At 41.6% G+C, this 17098-nt stretch overlaps 2 non-coding genes across 2 annotated transcripts in view; both read left to right on the top strand.

The window, feature by feature from the left end:
- The first annotated feature begins 16406 nt into the window (after positions 1-16406).
- LOC131270360 (5.8S ribosomal RNA) lies at positions 16407-16561 on the top strand. Its single transcript, XR_009179457.1, has one exon. It is a non-coding gene; the product is annotated as a 5.8S ribosomal RNA (ribosomal RNA).
- A 487-nt stretch (positions 16562-17048) lies between these two features.
- LOC131270364 (large subunit ribosomal RNA) overlaps positions 17049-17098 on the top strand; it is a 4091-nt gene continuing 4041 nt past the window's right edge. Inside the window, exon 1 of the ribosomal RNA XR_009179461.1 lies at positions 17049-17098. This exon is cut by the window's right edge and continues 4041 nt beyond it. This is a non-coding gene — a ribosomal RNA (large subunit ribosomal RNA).

Raw genomic sequence — 17098 nt, 5'->3', positions numbered from 1 at the left:
GAATTTATGAAAAATCGACTAAGTCCGAGATTTCTTTAAGTAGGGATGCTGTAATAAGATGGGAGATGAAGAAGATCAAGATTCATCTCAATGCAGCATCCCATTCATCTCCTAGCATCCTAACATATGAATTTCTTAGAATTTATGAAAAATCGACTAAGTCCGAGATGCCTTTAAGTAGGGATGCTGTATTAAGATGGGAGATGAAGAAGATCAAGATTCATCTCCATGCAGCATCCCATTCATCTCGCAGCATCCTAACATATGTTTTTCTTAGAATTTATGAAAAATCGACTAAGTCCGAGATGCCTTTAAGTAGGGATGCTGTTTTGAGATGGGAGATGAAGAAGATCAAGATTCATCTCCATGCAGCATCCCATTCATCTCGCAGCATCCTAACATATGTTTTTCTTAGAATTTATGAAAAATCGACTAAGTCCGAGATGCCTCTAAGTAGGGATGCTGTATTAAGATGGGAGATGAAGAAGATCAAGATTCATCTCCATGCAGCATCTCATTCATCTCGCAGCATTCTAACATATGTTTTTCTTAGAATTTATGAAAAATCGACTAAGTCCGAGATGCCTTTAAGTAGGGATGCTGTATTAAGATGGGAGATGAAGAAGATCAAGATTCATCTCCATGCAGCATCTCATTCATCTCGCAGCATTCTAACATATGTTTTTCTTAGAATTTATGGAAAATCGACTAAGTCCGAGATGCCTTTAAGTAGGGATGCTGTATTAAGATGGGAGATGAAAAAGATCAAGATTCATCTCCATGCAGCATCTCATTCATCTCGCAGCATCCTAACATATGTTTTTCTTGGAATTTATAAAATCGACTAAGTCCGAGATGCCTTTAAGTAGGGATGCTGTATTAAGATGGGAGATGAAGAAGATCAAGATTCATCTCCATGCAGCATCCCATTCATCTCGCAGCATCCTAACATATGTTTTTCTTAGAATTTATGAAAAATCGACTAAGTCCGAGATGCCTTTAAGTAGGGATGCTGTTTTGAGATGGGAGATGAAGAAGATCAAGATTCATCTCCATGCAGCATCCCATTCATCTCGCAGCATCCTAACATAGGTTTTTCTAAGAATTTATGAAAAATCGACTAAGTCCGAGATGCCTTTAAGTAGGGATGCTGTATTGAGATGGGAGATGAAGAAGATCAAGATTCATCTCCATGCAGCATCCCATTCATCTCGCAGCATCCTAACATATGTTTTTCTAAGAATTTATGAAAAATCGACTAAGTCCGAGCTGCCTTTAAGTAAGGATGCTGTATTAAGATGGGAGATGAAGAAGATCAAGATTCATCTCCATGCAGCATCCCATTCATCTCGCAGCATCCTAACATATGAATTTCTTAGATTTTATGAAAAATCGACTAAGTCCGAGAAGCCTTTAAGTAGGGATGCTGTATTGAGATGGGAGATGAAGAAGATTAAGATTCATCTCCATGCAGCATCCCATTCATCTCGCAGCATCCTAACATATGTTTTTCTTGGAATTTATAAAAAATCGACTAAGTCCGAGATGCCTTTAAGTAGGGATGCTGTATTAAGATGGGAGATGAAGAAGATCAAGATTCATCTCCATGCAGCATCTCATTCATCTCGCAGCATCCTAACATATGAATTTCTTAGAATTTATGAAAAATCGACTAAGTCCGAGATACCTTTAAGTAGGGATGCTGTATTAAGATGGGAGATGAAGAAGATCAAGATTCATCTCTATTCAGCATCCCATTCATCTCGCAGCATCCTAACATATGAATTTCTTAGATTTTATGAAAAATCGACTAAGTCCGAGAAGCCTTTAAGTAGGGATGCTGTATTGAGATGGGAGATGAAGAAGATCAAGATTCATCTCCCATCTCGCAGCATCCTAACATATGAATTTCTTAGAATTTATGAAAAATCGACTAAGTCCGAGATGCCTTTAAGTAGGGATGCTGTATTAAGATGGGAGATGAAGAAGATCAAGATTCATCTCCATGCAGCATCCCATTCATCTCCCAGCATCCTAACATATGTTTTTTTAAGAATTTATGAAAAATCGACTAAGTCCGAGATGCCTTTAAGTAGGGATGCTGTATTGAGATGGGAGATGAAGAAGATCAAGATTCATCTCAATACAGCATCCCATTCATCTCGCAGCATCCTAACATATGAATTTCTTAGAATTTATGAAAAATCGACTAAGTCCGAGATGCCTTTAAGAAGGGATGCTGTATTGAGATGGAAGATGAAGAAGATCAAGATTCATCTCCATGCAGCATCCCATTCATCTCGCAGCATCCTAACATATGTTTTTCTAAGAATTTATGAAAAATCGACTAAGTCCGAGATGCCTTTAAGTAGGGATGCTGTATTAAGATGGGAGATGAAGAAGATCAAGATTCATCTCCATGCAGCATCCCATTCATCTCGCAGCATCCCAACATATGTTTTTCTTAGAATTTATGAAAAATCGTCTTAGTCCGAGATGCCCTTAAGTAGGGATGCTGTATTAAGATGGGAGATGAAGAAGATCAAGATTCATATCCATGCAGCATCCCATTCATCTCGCAGCATCCTTACATATGAATTTCTTAGAATTTATGAAAAATCGACTAAGTCCGAGATGCCTTTAAGTAGGGATGCTGTATCAAGATGGGAGATGAAGAAGATCAAGATTCATCTCCATGCAGCATCCCATTCATCTCGCAGCATCCTAACATATGAATTTCTTAGAATTTATTAAAAATCGACTAAGTCCGAGATGCCTTTAAGTAGGGATGCTGTATTAAGACGGGAGATGAAGAAGATCAAGATTCATCTCCATGCAGCATCCCATTCATCTCGCAGCATCCTAACATATGTTTTTCTTAGAATTTATGAAAAATCGACTAAGTCCCAGATGCCTTTAAGTAGGGATGCTGTATTGAGATTGGAGATGAAGAAGATCAAGATTCATCTCCATGCAGCATCCCACTCATCTCGCAGCATCCTAACATATGAATTTCTTAGAATTTATGAAAAATCGACTTAGTCCGAGATGCCTTTAAGTAGGGATGCTGTATTGAGATGGGAGATGAAGAAGATCATGATTCAACTCCTTGCAACATCCCATTCATCTCGCAGCATCCTAACATATGAATTTCTATGAATTTATGAAAAATCGACTAAGTCCCAGATGCCTTTAAGTAGGGATGCTGTATTGAGATGGGAGATGTAGGAGATCAAGATTCATCTCCATGCAGCATCCCATTCATCTCCCAGCATCCTAACATATGAATTTCTTAGAATTTATGAAAATTCGACTAAGTCCGAGATGCCTTTAACTAGGGATGCTGTATTGAGATGGGAGATGTAGGAGATCAAGATTCATCTCCATGCAGCATCCCATTCATCTCGCAGCATCCCAACATATGTTTTTCTTAGAATTTATGAAAAATCGTCTTAGTCCGAGATGCCCTTAAGTAGGGATGCTGTATTAAGATGGGAGATGAAGAAGATCAAGATTCATATCCATGCAGCATCCCATTCATCTCGCAGCATCCTTACATATGAATTTCTTAGAATTTATGAAAAATCGACTAAGTCCGAGATGCCTTTAAGTAGGGATGCTGTATCAAGATGGGAGATGAAGAAGATCAACATTCATCTCCATGCAGCATCCCATTCATCTCGCAGCATCCTTACATATGTTTTTCTTAGAATTTATGAAAAATCGACTAAGTCCGAGATGCCTTTAAGTAGGGATGCTCTATTAAGATGGGAGATGAAGAAGATCAAGATTAATCTCCATGCAGCATCTCATTCATCTCGCAGCACCCTAACATATGTTTTTCTTAGAATTTATGAAAAATCGACTAAGTCCGAGATGCCTTTAAGTAGGGATGCTGTATTGAGATGGGAGATGAAGAAGATCAAGATTCATCTCCATGCAGCATCCCATTCATCTCGCAGCATCCTAACATATGTTTTTCTATGAATTTATGAAAAATCGACTAAGTCCGAGATGCCTTTAAGTAGGGATGCTGTATTAAGATGGGAGATGAAGAAGATCAATTTATGAAAAATCGACTAAGTCCGAGATGCCTTTAAGTAGGGATGCTGTATTGAGATGGGAGATGAAGAAGATCAAGATTCATCTCCATGCAGCATCCCATTCATCTCGAAGCATCCTAACATATGTTTTTCTTAGAATTTATGAAAAATCGACTAAGTCCGAGATTCCTTTAAGTAGGGATGCTTTATTAAGATGGGAGATGAAGAAGATCAAGATTCATCTCCATGCAGCATCCCATTCATCTCGCAGCATCCTAACATATGAATTTCTTAGAATTTATGAAAAATCGACTAAGTCCGAGTCGCCTTTAAGTAGGGATGCTGTATGGAGATGGGAGATGTAGAAGATCAAGATTCATCTCCATGCAGCATCCCATTCTCCTCGCAGCATCCTAACATATGTTTTTCTTAGAATTTATGAAAAATCGACTAAGTCCGAGATGCATTTAAGTAGGGATGCTGTATTAAGATGGGAGATGAAGAAGATCAAGATTCATCTCCATGCAGCATCCCATTCATCTCGCAGCATCCTAACATATGTTTTTCTTAGAATTTATGAAAAATCGACTAAGTCAGAGATGCCTTTAAGTAGGGATGCTGTATTGAGGTGGTAGATGTAAAAGATCAATATTCATCTCCATGCAGCATCCCATTCATCTCGCAGCATCCTAACATATGAATTTCTTAGAATTTATGAAAAATCGACTAAGTCCGAGATGCCTTTAAGTAGGGATGCTGTATTAAGATGGGAGATGAAGAAGATCAAGATTCATCTCCATGCAGCATCCCATTCATCTCGCAGCATCCTAACATATGTTTTTCTTAGAATTTATGAAAAATCAACTAAGTCCGAGATGCCCTTAAGTAGGGATGCTGTATTGAGATGGGAGATGAAGAAGATCAAGATTTATCTCCATGCAGCATCCCATTCATCTCGCAGCATCCTAACATATGTTTTTCTTAGAATTTATGAAAAATCGACTAAGTCCGAGATGCCTTGAAGTAGGGATGCTCTATTAAGATGGGAGATGAAGAAGATCAAGATTCATCTTCATGCAGCATCACATTCATCTCGAAGCATCCTAACATATGTTTTTCTTAGAATTTATGAAAAATCGACTAAGTACGAGATGCCTTTAAGTAGGGATGCTGTATTAAGATGGGAGATGATGCAGACCAAGATTCATCTCCATGCAGCATCCCATTCATCTCCCAGCATCCTAACATATGTTTTTCCATGAATTTATGAAAAATCGACTAAGTCCGAGATGCCTTTAAGTAGGGATGCTGTATTGAGATGGGAGATGAAGAAGATCAAGATTCATCTCCATGCAGCATCCCATTCATCTCTCAGCATCCTTACATATGTTTTTCTTAGAATTTATGAAAAATCGACTAAGTCCGAGATGCCTTTAAGCAGGGATGCTGTATTAAGATGGGAGATGAAGAATATCAAGATTCATCTCCATGCAGCATCCCATTCATCTCCCAGCATCCAAACATATGTTTTTCTTAGAATTTATGAAAAATCGACTAAGTCCGAGATGCCTTCAAGTAGGCATGAAGAAGATCAAGATTCATCTCCATGCAGCATCCCATTCATCTCGCAGCATCCTAACATATGTTTTTCTGAGAATTTATGAAAAATCGACTAAGTCCGAGATGCCTTTAAGTAGGGATGCTGTATTAAGATGGGAGATGAAGAAGATCAAGATTAATCTCCATGCAGCATCCCATTCATCTCGCATCATCCCAACATATGTTTTTCTTAGAATTTATGAAAAATCGACTAAGTCCGAGATGCCTTTAAGTAGTCATGCTGTATTAAGATGGGAGATGAAGAAGATCAAGATTTATCTCCATGCAGCATTCCATTCATCTCCCAGCATCCTAACATATGTTTTTCTTAGAATTTATGGAAAATCGACTAAGTCCGAGATGCCTTTAAGTAGGTATGCTGTATTAAGATGGGAGATGAAGAAGATCAAGATTCATCTCCATGCAGCATCTTATTCATCTCGCAGCATCCTAACATATGTTTTTCTTAGAATTTATGAAAAATCGACTAAGTCCGAGATGCCTTTAAGTAGGGATGCTGTATTAAGATGGGAGATGAAGAAGATCAAGATTTATCTCCATGCAGCATCCCATTCATCTCCCAGCATCCTAACATATGTTTTTCTTAGAATTTATGAAAAATCGACTAAGTCCGAGATGCCTTTAAGTAGGGATGCTGTATTAAGATGGGAGATGAAGAAGATCAAGATTCATCTCCATGCAGCATCCCATTCATCTCGCAGCATCCTAACATATGTTTTTCTTAGAATTTATGAAAAATCGACTAAGTCCGAGATGCCTTTAAGTAGGGATGCTGTATTAAGATGGGAGATGGAGAAGATCAAGATTCATCTCCATGCAGCATCCCATTCATCTCGCAGCATCCTAACATATTGTTTTCTTAGAATTAATGAAAAATCGACTAAGTCCGAGATGCCTTTAAGTAGGGATGCTGTATTAAGATGGGAGATTTAGAAGATCAAGATTCATCTCCATGCAGCATCCCATTCATCTCGCAGCATCCTAACATATGTTTTTCTTAGAATTTATGAAAAATCGACTAAGTCCGAGATGCCTTTAAGTAGGGATGCTGTATTAAGATGGGAGATGAAGAAGATCAAGATTCATCTCCATGCAGCATCCCATTCATCTCGCAGCATCCGAACATATGTTTTTCTTAGAATTTATGAAAAATCGACTAAGTCCGAGATGCCTTTAAGTAGGGATGCTGTATTAAGATGGGAGATGAAGAAGATCAAGATTCATCTCAATGCAGCATCCCATTCATCTCGCAGCATCCTAACATATGTTTTTCTTAGAATTTATGAAAAATCGACTAAGTCCGAGATGCCTTTAAGTAGGGATGCTGTATTTAGACGGGAGATGAAGAAGATCAAGATTCATCTCCATGCAGCATCCCATTCATCTCGCAGCATCCTAACATATGTTTTTCTTAGAATTTATGAAAAATCGACTAAGTCCGAGATGCCTTTAAGTAGGGATGCTGTATTTAGATGGGAGATGGAGAAGATCAAGGTTCATCTCCATGCAGCATCTCATTCATCTCGCAGCATCCCAACATATGTTTTGCTTAGAATTTATGCAAAATCGACTAAGTCTGAGATGCCTTTAAGTAGGGATGCTGTATTTAGATGGGAGATGGAGAAGATCAAGATTTATCTCCATGCAGCATCCCATTCATCTCGCAGCATCCTAACATATGTTTTTCTTAGAATTTATGAAAAATCGACTAAGTCCGAGATGCCATTAAGTAGGGATGCTGAATTGAGATGGGAGATGTAGGAGATCAAGATTCATCTCCATGCAGCATCCCATTCATCTCGCAGCATCCTAACATATGAATTTCTTAGAATTTATGAAAAATCGACTAAGTCCGAGATGCCTTTAAGTAATGATGCTGTATTAAGATGGGAGATGAAGAAGATCAAGATTCATCTCCATGCAGCATCCCATTCATCTCCCAGCATCCTAACATATGTTTTTCTTAGAATTTATGAAAAATCGACTAAGTCCGAGATGCCTTTAAGAAGGGATGCTGTATTAAGATGGGAGATGTTGAAGATCAAGATTCAACTCCATGCAGCATCCCATTCATCTCGCTGCATCCTAACATATGAATTTCTTAGAATTTATGAAAAATCGACTAAGTCCGAGATGCCTTTAAGTAGGGATGCTGTATTAAGATGGGAGATGTAGGAGATCAAGATTCATCTCCATGCAGCATCCCATTCATCTCGCAGCATCCTAACATATGAATTTCTATGAATTTATGAAAAATCGGCTAAGTCTGAGATGCCTTTAAGAAGGGATGCTGTATTAAGACGGGAGATGAAGAAGATCAAGATTCATCTCCATGCAGCATCCCATTCATCTCCCAGCATCCTAACATATGTTTTTCTTAGAATTTATGAAAAATCGACTAAGTCCGAGATGCCTTTAAGAAGGGATGCTGTATTAAGATGGGAGATGTTGAAGATCAAGATTCAACTCCATGCAGCATCCCATTCATCTCGCTGCATCCTAACATATGAATTTCTTAGAATTTATGAAAAATCGACTAAGTCCGAGATGCCTTTAAGTAGGGATGCTGTATTAAGATGGGAGATTAAGAAGATCAAGATTCATCTCCATGCAGCATCTCATTCATCTCGCAGCATCCTAACATATGTTTTCCTTAGAATTTATGAAAAACCGACTAAGTCCGAGATGCCCTTAAGTAGGAATGCTGTATTAAGATGTGAGATGAAGAAGATCAAGATTCATCTCCATGCAGCATCCCATTCATCTCGCAGCATCCAAACATATGTTTTTCTTAGAATTTATGAAAAATCGACTAAGTCCGAGATGCCTTTAAGTAGGGATGCTGTATTGAGATGGGAGATTAGGAAGATCAAGATTCATCTCCATGCAGCATCCCATTCATCTCGCAGCATCCTAACATATGAATTTCTTAGAATTTATGAAAAATCGACTAAGTCCGCGATGCCTTCAAGTAGGGATGCTGTATTAAGGAGGGAGATGAAGAAGATCAAGATGCATCTCCATGCAGCATCCCATTCATCTCCCAGCATCCTAACATATGCTTTTCTTAGAATTTATGAAAAATCGACTTAGTCCGAGATGCCTTTAAGTAGGGATGCTGTATTAAGATGGGAGATGAAGAAGATCAAGATTCATCTCCATGCAGCATCCCATTCATCTCGCAGCATCCTAACATATGAATTTCTTAGAATTTATGAAAAATCGACTAAGTCCGAGATGCCTTTAAGTAGGGATGCTGTATCGAGATGGGAGATGTAGAAGATCAAGATTCATCTCCATGCAGCATCCCATTCATCTCGCAGCATCCTAACATGTGAATTTCTTAGAATTTATGAAAAATCGACTAAGTCCGAGATGCCTTTAAGTAGGGATGCTGTATTAAGATGGAAGATGAAGAAGATCAAGATTCATCTCCATGCAGCATCCCATTCATTTCGCAGCATCCTAACATATGTTTTTCTTAGAATTTATGAAAAATCGACTAAGTCCGAGATGCCTTTAAGTAGGGATGCTGTATCGAGATGGGAAATGAAGAAGATCAAGATTCATCTCCATGCAGCATCTCATTCATCTCGCAGCATCCTAACATATGTTTTTCTTAGAATTTATGAAAAATCGACTAAGTCAGAGATGCCTTTAAGTAGGGATGCTGTATTGAGGTGGTAGATGTAAAAGATCAATATTCATCTCCATGCAGCATCCCATTCATCTCGCAGCATCCTAACATATGAATTTCTTAGAATTTATGAAAAATCGACTAAGTCCGAGATGCCTTTAAGTAGGGATGCTGTATTAAGATGGGAGATGAAGAAGATCAAGATTCATCTCCATGCAGCATCCCATTCATCTCGCAGCATCCTAACATATGTTTTTCTTAGAATTTATGAAAAATCAACTAAGTCCGAGATGCCCTTAAGTAGGGATGCTGTATTGAGATGGGAGATGAAGAAGATCAAGATTTATCTCCATGCAGCATCCCATTCATCTCGCAGCATCCTAACATATGTTTTTCTTAGAATTTATGAAAAATCGACTAAGTCCGAGATGCCTTGAAGTAGGGATGCTCTATTAAGATGGGAGATGAAGAAGATCAAGATTCATCTTCATGCAGCATCACATTCATCTCGAAGCATCCTAACATATGTTTTTCTTAGAATTTATGAAAAATCGACTAAGTACGAGATGCCTTTAAGTAGGGATGCTGTATTAAGATGGGAGATGATGCAGACCAAGATTCATCTCCATGCAGCATCCCATTCATCTCCCAGCATCCTAACATATGTTTTTCCATGAATTTATGAAAAATCGACTAAGTCCGAGATGCCTTTAAGTAGGGATGCTGTATTGAGATGGGAGATGTAGAAGATCAAGATTCATCTCCATGCAGCATCCCATTCATCTCTCAGCATCCTTACATATGTTTTTCTTAGAATTTATGAAAAATCGACTAAGTCCGAGATGCCTTTAAGCAGGGATGCTGTATTAAGATGGGAGATGAAGAATATCAAGATTCATCTCCATGCAGCATCCCATTCATCTCCCAGCATCCAAACATATGTTTTTCTTAGAATTTATGAAAAATCGACTAAGTCCGAGATGCCTTCAAGTAGGCATGAAGAAGATCAAGATTCATCTCCATGCAGCATCCCATTCATCTCGCAGCATCCTAACATATGTTTTTCTGAGAATTTATGAAAAATCGACTAAGTCCGAGATGCCTTTAAGTAGGGATGCAGTATTAAGATGGGAGATGAAGAAGATCAAGATTAATCTCCATGCAGCATCCCATTCATCTCGCATCATCCCAACATATGTTTTTCTTAGAATTTATGAAAAATCGACTAAGTCCGAGATGCCTTTAAGTAGGGATGCTGTTTTAAGATGGGAGATGAAGAAGATCAAGATTCATCTCCATGCAGCATCCCATTCATCTCGCAGCATCCTAACATATGTTTTTCTTAGAATTTATGAAAAATCGACTAAGTCCGAGATGCCTTTAAGTAGGGATGCTGTATTAAGATGGGAGATAAAGAAGATCAAGATTCATCTCAACGCAGCATCCCATTCATCTCGCAGCATCCTAACATATGTTTTTCTTAGAATTTATGAAAAATCGACTAAGTCCGAGATGCCTTTAAGTAGGGATGCTGTATTAAGATGGGAGATGGAGAAGATCAAGATTCATCTCCATGCAGCATCCCATTCATCTCGCAGCATCCTAACATATGTTTTTCTTAGAATTTATGAAAAATCGACTAAGTCCGAGATGCCTCTAAGTAGGGATGCTGTATTAAGATGGGAGATGAAGAAGATCAAGATTCATCTCAATGCAGCATCCCATTCATCTCGCAGCATCCTAACATATGTTTTTCTAAGAATTTATGAAAAATCGACTAAGTCCGAGATGCCTTTAAGTAGGGATGCTGTATTAAGATGGGAGATAAAGAAGATCAAGATTCATAGATTAGATAGATATATGATGATGATTTTTAGAATTTTAAGAGAAATACAGTTCTGAACCCTGATTAAAAAAAAAAAAATGAAATGGAGCTTGCGGTTCAATTTGACTCAACACGGGAAAACTTACCAGGTCCGAACTTATGGAGGTGAGACAGATTAATAGCTCTTTCTCAAATTTAAGGGTAGTGGTGCATGGCCGTTCTTAGTTCGTGGATTGATTTGTCTGGTTAATTCCGATAACGAACGTGACTCACATATGCTAACTAGAACGCAGTCAGCGTTAATGCGTCGATGCCGATTGGAACGGGTTAGGACCTTTCGGTGGAGTATGACCTGACACCTTCGCTGTTCGTGTGCGCAAGTGCACTTACGGTACGCTGCTTAGCAGGACAATTTGTGTTTAGCAAAATGAGATCGAGCGATAACAGGTCCGTGATGCCCTTAGATGTTCTGGGCTACACGCGTGCTACAATGTGGGTAGCAGCGTGTCTCCTATTCCGAGAGGAACGGGAAATCACTCAAATACTCACTTAGTAGGGATTATGGATTGCAATGGTCCATATGAACTCGGAACTTCTAGTAAGTGCTGGTCATCAGCCAGCGTTGAATACGTCCCTGCCCTTTGTACACACCGCCCGTCGCTACTACCGATGGATTATTTAGTGAGGTCTTTGGAGATGATCGTTCGCTGGATCCTCGTGAACCGCGTCTGCTTTATCGAAGTTGACCGAACTTGATGATTTAGAGGAAGTAAAAGTCGTAACAAGGTTTCCGTAGGTGAACCTGCGGAAGGATCATTAGTGGCCAAGTGATCCTTCCAGAAGTCCGAACCTGCGGGTTGAGACTTCGGCACAAGTTGCCATATGATAATTGACGAAACACTATAGAAGTCCGAACCTGCGGGTTGAGACTTAGGCACAAGTTGCCATATGAACATTGACGAAACACTATGAAGTCCGAACCTGCGGGTTGAGACTTAGGCACAAGTTGCCTTATACATGACTTCGAACAAATACACAAGTCCGAACCTGCGGGTTGAGACTTAGGCACAAGTTGCCTTATACATGACTTCGAACAAATACACAAGTCCGAACCTGCGGGTTGAGACTTAGGCACAAGTTGCCATATGAAAGTTGACGAAACACTAACAAGTCCGAACCTGCGGGTTGAGACTTAGGCACACGTTGCCTTATACATGACTTCGAACAAATACACAAGTCCGAACCTGCGGGTTGAGACTTAGGCACAAGTTGCCTTATACATACATTGGCCAAATAAACAGAAGTCCGAACCTGCGGGTTGAGACTTAGGCACAAGTTGCCATATTATATTCGATCAAACACTAAGTAGTCCGAACCTGCGGGTTGAGACTCAAGACCGTAACAAGATGTCACTATACAAGTCCGAACCTAAGGGTTGAGACTTAATGCGATCTAGATACCAAGTTGACATCCAATACCTGTTGAGCAAAACCAAAGATTCCCTGTTCTCGAATGATTACACTATATAACAGGGAATCTTGAAGAAATCAAGCAAGCGTGAAACAAAGTCATCACTTGGGCATGCTCGATAGCCAACCACATGACCTTAACCTAAGAGAGCATGCAAACCACATGATACCTATAAACGATTAACCCGCCCTAGTTCAATCGTTCACCAAGTGATGACTTCAGTATGGCTAAGAGAAAAACTTTTAAATGGGAAAAACTCTAAGTCCGAACCTCCGGGTTGAGACTTCCGCGTCGGAGGTGGGCGCACCTCCTATCCGAAAGATGGTGAATCAGGGGTGTTCGATCAGCAATGGTCGGATGCCCCGTCGTAGTCCAACTATGACAATCCAAGTCAAGACCTCCGGGTTGAGACTTCCGCGTCCGGAGGTACGCGTACCGCCTACCCGAAAGATGGTGAATCAGGGGTGTTCGATCAGCAATGGTCGGATGCCCCGTCGTAGTCCAACTATGACAATCAAAGTCAAGACCTCCGGGTTGAGACTTCCGCGTCCGGAGGTACGCGTACCGCCTACCCGAAAGATGGTGTGCTTCTGGGGTATTCGATGAGTCGGATACCCCGTCGTAGTCCAACTATGACAATACAAAGTCAAGACCTCCGGGTTGAGACTTCCGCGTCCGGAGGTACGCGTACCGCCTACCCGAAAGATGGTGTGCTTCTGGGGTATTCGATGAGTCGGATACCCCGTCGTAGTCCAACTATGACAATCAAAGTCAAGACCTCCGGGTTGAGACTTTCTAAGAGTACAAGCATAAAGGAACACGGACCAAGCCGTACCGAGAGAATCGGTACTAGAGCCCTTGTGGTTCTACATTGAGAGAGCCCTCGTGGTTCTCATTAGGGGCTTTATGCAAGAAGTACTCAATACTGTGGTGTGAAGTATAAAGTATAGAGTCCTCCACTGGTCCACGCTGCTCCGGCGGTCCTGGGTAAGATAGTTCATTCTAGCTTGCCCTATGTGGAAGAGGACTCAATACCCTACCTGTTGAGCTTGAAACAAAGTCATCACTTGGGCATGCTCATATTGCCATACACAATTACATTATATTCGAATGAGCATGCAAGCGACCCTATATAGACCGAACCAAAACGATAGATACCGCCGTAGTTCACCCCCACCAAGTGATGACTTCAGTATGGCTAGTGTGTGAAGTATAAAGTATAGTCCTCCCCTGGTCCACACTGCTTCGGCGGTCCTGGGTAAGATAGTTAGTTCTAGCTTGCCCTATGTGGAAGAGGACACAATACTTAATACTTAGAGTACAAGCATAAAGGAACACGGACCAAGCCGTACCGAGAGAATCGGTACTAGAGCCCTCGTGGTTCTACATTGAGAGAGCCCTCGTGGTTCTCATTAGGGGCTTTATGCAAGTCGTACTCAATACTGTGGTGTGAAGTATAAAGTATAGAGTCCTCCACTGGTCCACGCTGCTCCGGCGGTCCTGGGTAAGATAGTTCATTCTAGCTTGCCCTATGTGGAAGAGGACTCAATACCCTACCTGTTGAGCTTGAAACAAAGTCATCACTTGGGCATGCTCATATTGCCATACAATATTCCATTATCTACTAATGAGCATGCAGCTATATGATTATAACCTGTAAACGATTACCCCGCCGTAGTTCAGCGCTTCAACCAAGTGATGACTTCAGTATGGCTAGTGTGTGAAGTATAAAGTATAGTCCTCCCCTGGTCCACACTGCTTCGGCGGTCCTGGGTAAGATAGTTAGTTCTAGCTTGCCCTATGTGGAAGAGGACACCATACTTAATACTGTGGTGTAATGAACAAAGTATAGTCCTCCACTGGTCCACGCTGCTTCGGCGGTCCTGGGTAAGATAGTTAGTTCTAGCTTGCCCTATGTGGAAGAGGGCATACAAGACAAAGTATAGTTCTCCCCTGGTCCACGCTGCTTCGGCGGTCCTGGGTAAGATAGTTAATTCTAGCTTGCCCTATGTGGAAGAGAGCATACATGAACCAAGAACGAAGGTTATGATCGAGGAATGATTCGACAACTAACCGATGGTATGAAATGTGAAGAATTCAAGCAAGCACACAATCAAGTCATCACTTGGGCATGCTCGATAGCCAACCCTATGACATTAACCTAGTAGAGCATGCGAAAACCAATATATATGTAAACGATGCCCCTCCCTAGTTCAGCGCTTCAACCAAGTGATGACTTCAGAATGGCTAAATCAAATCGGTTCAAAACATACCATCGGTACCCTATTGAAACACACAAGTCGATATCAAACCTCATGATTGTGTAGTCCTCCACTGGTCCACACTGCTCCGGCGGTCCTGGGTAAGATAGTTCATTCTAGCTTGCCCTATGTGGAAGAGGGCACATTACTCAATACTGTGGTGTTATGAACAAAGTATAGTCCTCCACTGGTCCACGCTGCTTCGGCGGTCCTGGGTAAGATAGTTAGTTCTAGCTTGCCCTATGTGGAAGAGGGCATACAAGACAAAGTATAGTTCTCCCCTGGTCCACGCTGCTTCGGCGGTCCTGGGTAAGATAGTTAATTCTAGCTTGCCCTATGTGGAAGAGAGCATACATGAACCAAGAACGAAGGTTATGATCGAGGAATGATTCGACAACTAACCGATGGTATGAAATGTGAAGAATTCAAGCAAGCACACAATCAAGTCATCACTTGGGCATGCTCGATAGCCAACCTCATGACATTAACCTAGTAGAGCATGCGAAAACCAATATATATGTAAACGATGCCTCCCTAGTTCAGCGCTTCAACCAAGTGATGACTTCAGAATGGCTAAATCAAATCGGTTCAAACCATACCATCGGTATCCTATTGAAACACACAAGTCGATATCAAACCTCATGATTGTGTAGTCCTCCACTGGTCCACGCCGCTTCGGCCGTCCTGGGTAAAATGGAACATTCCAGCTTGCCCTATGTGGAAGAGGGCACATTACTCAATACTGTGGTGTGAAGTATAAAGTTCAATTCTCCCCTGGTCCACGCTGCTTCGGCGGTCCTGGGTAAGATAGTTCATTCTAGCTTGCCCTATGTGGAAGAGGACACTTCATACTTCGTCTCTAAGCGGCGGCTTGACTCCTCCCTACGGGGAACGGGTTTACGCGCACAGCGGCGGCTTACGCACTATGGCAGTCATGGATGCCTTACGTTTCTATGAAAAGTGTGTTCCTCCCCTGGTCCACGCTGCTTCGGCAGTCCTGGGTAAGATAGTTAGTTCTAGCTTGCCCTATGTGGAAGAGGACACGTAGACTTACTGTGGTGTGAAGTATAAAGTTCAGTTCTCCCCTGGTCCACGCCGCTTCGGCCGTCCTGGGTAAAATGGATTCATCCAGCTTGCCCTATGTGGAATGAGGACACTTTATGCTTCGTCTCTAAGCGGCGGCTTGCTCCTCCCTACGGGGAACGGGTATACGCGCACAGCGGCGGCTTACGTTATGGCAGTCATGGATGCCTTACGTTTCCATGAAAAGTGTGTTCCTCCCCTGGTCCACGCTGCTTCGGCAGTCCTGGGTAAGATAGTTAGTTCTAGCTTGCCCTATGTGGAAGAGGACACGTAGACTTACTGTGGTGTGAAGCATAAGGTTCAGTTCTCCCCTGGTCCACGCCGCTTCGGCCGTCCTGGGTAAAATGGATTCATCCAGCTTGCCCTATGTGGAATGAGGACACTTTATGCTTCGTCTCTAAGCGGCGGCTTGCTCCTCCCTACGGGGAACGGGTATACGCGCACAGCGGCGGCTTACGCAAGTTAGTCACCCTCGGCAGTGGATCACTCGGCTCATGGATCGATGAAGACCGCAGCTAACTGCGCGTCATAATGTGAACTGCAGGACACATGAACATTGATAAGTTGAACGCATATTGCACGTCGTGGGAACCTACCATGATGTACAGATGACTGAGCGCTTATATTTGAGAAATGTATCGCATACATTTAACTACGCCGTGACACCCGTCACGAGACGTGCACCATGATGTTAACTAGGGTCGCGACGACCCGCTAGCATTAAAGAACCCGTGGTTTACAGTATACTGGCATTGGAATTCGAAGTATTTAGAGCGTCCGTGTTCCCGCGTGAGGCGGAAGTACGAGGAGAAGGCGTGCTTGTGGTGTCTGTGGTGGTGTTTACTGATGTCTAGCTTCAGCTTATTTATTTATTTAAATAGAAGCGAAGATGTCAAAGTAGCGTCGAAGCAGCAGCGGTAGCACAAATGATTCAAGTATGGAAGTTGACCAAAGGAACACAAACAAACTAGCGTATGGGCAATGGAAGGTATCAGTGAGTTAAACCACACGCGGGCTAACAGCCCGTTAACCGAGTCCAACGGTACATATTGGACATTGAAACAAAGTAGTCGCAAGCCAGATGTGACGATAACAACCGCAAGGTACATAAGCCTCAGTTCATGTGTGACAACCCCCTGAATTTAAGCATATTAATAAG

This window comes from Anopheles coustani (genome assembly GCF_943734705.1).
Source record: "Anopheles coustani chromosome X unlocalized genomic scaffold, idAnoCousDA_361_x.2 X_unloc_25, whole genome shotgun sequence".
Taxonomy (NCBI): domain Eukaryota; kingdom Metazoa; phylum Arthropoda; class Insecta; order Diptera; family Culicidae; genus Anopheles; species Anopheles coustani.
The sequence above is the reverse complement of the archived record's forward strand: the minus strand, read 5'-3'. Positions and strand labels throughout refer to the sequence as shown.